This window comes from Zychaea mexicana (genome assembly GCF_025766255.1).
Source record: "Zychaea mexicana strain RSA 1403 chromosome Unknown BDB00scaffold_128, whole genome shotgun sequence".
Classification (NCBI taxonomy): Eukaryota; Fungi; Mucoromycota; class Mucoromycetes; order Mucorales; family Lichtheimiaceae; genus Zychaea; species Zychaea mexicana.
In genome coordinates, this window is record NW_026516791.1 from 27,322 (window position 1) to 30,630 (window position 3,309).

The window sequence follows — 3,309 nt, forward strand, 5'->3', positions numbered from 1 at the left end:
ACACCTTTTCTTCTTTGTCCCTGCCATATTATCAACACCACTCAGAGCTATATTTGAGAAGTACTTATAATAACATGCAATCCCATCTCATACCCGTTTATGTAAACAACTGAAACATAATGACTACATAATGTATGATCTTTTACTTTTATTATTTTATCTCAACCATAACATCTACAGTAACAATAATAAACCCCTACATTCCACCCGTCAGCATATATAACTACCTTATCTATCAAGATCGGCAATGTTGTGTTGGCATATGCAAAAAGAAAGGTAATCGTCGTTGCCATTGTGTGTGTGCGAGTACAGCGAAATACAGAGGAGGATTATAGATGTGGTGGTATGTATGCATCATAAGAATATAATTATCATCGCTTTGATGTGTATACAAACAGCAAAGAAAGAGATGACCGTCATTACGATGATGATGTGCATGAGTGTACAAGTATTAAAACAAAAGACCGGCGTCATAGTCGTCATCGTGTAATATGGGCGTACACGATAGTAAAAGGTGAATACGTCAGGCTGTATGTTTTGCAAGCCAATGGCGGATCAGCATCATGTTGTATATGATTGTGTTTGAGTAATGGAGAAGAAGATTGTTACGTCGTTCTTGTTGTGAATACGAATGGTTTGTGCAGGTAGAGGACGATGTTGTATTACACACGTAAGTTTGACGTTGGAATGGTACAAGATGGTGCATAAGTATATACATAGAAAAAGAGAAAGAAGCAGTAATTCTGAATGGGCATATCTCCACTAAGCTATACCTCAAGCACACCCGATAACCTTTTCCTTCCCTTATTCAATTACCCAGCGTTTTTTAAGCAGCAGTAACGGCGGTCTACTCCTTATAAATCTTTAGCACATGCTTTTTTTAAGAAAACAGTTACCTTCATTTCGTTTTTCAAATAAATCCATGGATTGTGCCGTTTTGTTTTCTTTGTTTTTCATTCATCGTGAAGAGAGTAGGAGCCATTTACAAGTGTGCGTCGAAGCTGTTGATTTGCTGTGGCGAATGGTAATAAGAAAGAAAAAGGATCTTTAGTTGTTGATTTTTTCCTCCCTGCTGCTGCTAACAAACTCCATTTTGTTTCAAACTCAACCCAGGTAAAATGAAATGTAGGGAAACGCTCAGGCCCTGTTCCCACAGCAGCAAAATAGGCTTATGCGCACAGTGAGTCTCTGACGTACCGTTGCTATTTCCTGTACATTAGCCTACAAGCTTCTTGTCACGAGTGAAACAGCCATACTACTATATCGTGACATTGGCTTTGTACTGCTTAACATCTATAATGTCTTGACTTGAATTGAAAATCTTAGATACTCAAATATTCTGCTCTGCTACAACACTTAAATATATTATCTACTTCAACTTTTATTATGTCTTAGTTGACTAAAACTATGTCCAGGTTGACTGTTATTATATCCAGGTTGTCTATTATTCATATTTAGATTGATTATTATTCTTGTCCAGAATGATTTTCATTCATGTATAGATTGATTTTACTCATGTCCAGATCAATTTATATTCATGTCCAGGTCGTTTTATACTCATATCCAGCTCGATCTTTATTCATGTCCAGCTCGATTTTCATTCATGTCTAGCTCAATTTTCATTTATGCTCAGCTCGATTTTCATTCATGTCCAGCTCGATTTTCATTTATGTCCAGATCAATTTTCATTTATGTCCAGCTCGATTTTCATTCATGTCTACTCAGATTAACATTCATGTCCACTCTGCCTAAAATTAAATCCCTTCTGCCTAAATAAAAGTTCAAACGTCCGCTAGGAGATGAAAAATCTTGTATATACATATGAAAATGGAAGTGAAGATGAAGATAGTGATGATTCTGATTAAAATTATATCAGCCATGAATGGCTATACCAGTTAGGACAGGCTGATTAACTATAACAAAATCAATAAACAACTAACAGCTAGACAACTAATAGTAGGACGCCCATCCTATTAAACATTCTGCTTTTTAATAAAACAATTCTAACTAGCAAATAAAAAGGGAGATTTTAAAATAGAAAAACTTACCATATAGATCATAACTTCGACAAACATAGTAGGAGCCCATAAGGGAAGCACATGTGTCCGAACAAAAGCATCGTTCATCTATGGAGAGCCACAGCAGGGGTATAATTCATAGTTAAGGGAAAAACAGGGGAATTATAGATCATTAAAAAATTATAATATTTTTTAATGTAATGGGTTTAAAAATTAATAACTATATTTATAAATATAGTTTTTTAATTTTGTAATCTTTAATAGAATTTGTAATTATTAAGTATTTTTGTAATTTTTATGAACATAAAAATTTCTTAAAGTGGCGGAATGGTAATAAGCATACCCTCCCTTAGGCAAGGAACACCTGGACGCAGCCTAACTTGATAGTATAATAAAATATCATAATATTGTTATTTATAACAAATATTATAGATGTTGTTTATACTCTGCAACAACACAGTCTCAGCCTTGATCTTGATAATTCCAAAACGGCGGATGAAGGCATACAGCTTAAGCATACACAGGAACGCTATGAGAACAGGTCATCTGTTTGGAACGGCAGAGCAGCATCTATACATAGCATCCTTGATAAGCACAGGAAAACCAAAAATAAGTCCATCCAGCAAAGAAGCCTTGAAAACAAAAATACTAAGAAGAGCTACACTATGTTTGGCAGAGTTTAAGACACCCACGGAAAAGATTCGTCTGCACAATGAGTAGAATATTCAATACGTCGTCCCCAAGAGGGCTTATCGGTTTAGCTCTATATTAGTTTATACCAATAGATTTATCATTATCGGTAGTAATATGAAAATAGCTATTAAATTTAATTATCGAATTAATAATTTCAAACTCCATTACTTTTTTTTCTAAAAATTGAATTTTTTTTATTATAAAAAGGTAATCACAATAATATAACATAATCTGTTTCAATAAAGTTTTACCCTTAGATAAAAATAATATTAAAAATAATTTAAAAATTGAATTAAATAATATGTTAAAATTAGAATGTAAATATTTTCTAGATATAAAAGTTATGGATATTATTAACAAAAAAATAGAAAATAAAATAAATAATTTATTTGACTCAGATTATCTATTTATGTTAATATAGATGATAATGTATGTTCACATAAATATAAAAAAGGAAAAAAAGAAGGATATTTTTGTTTAAAAAAAATAAAAACTAATTTAGAAGGATAAAAAAAAGATTACTTATGCTGCCAACATTCTAAACTACATATTCCTAAAAAAAGAAAAACACAAACATTACTATTAAAAATCAATAAAA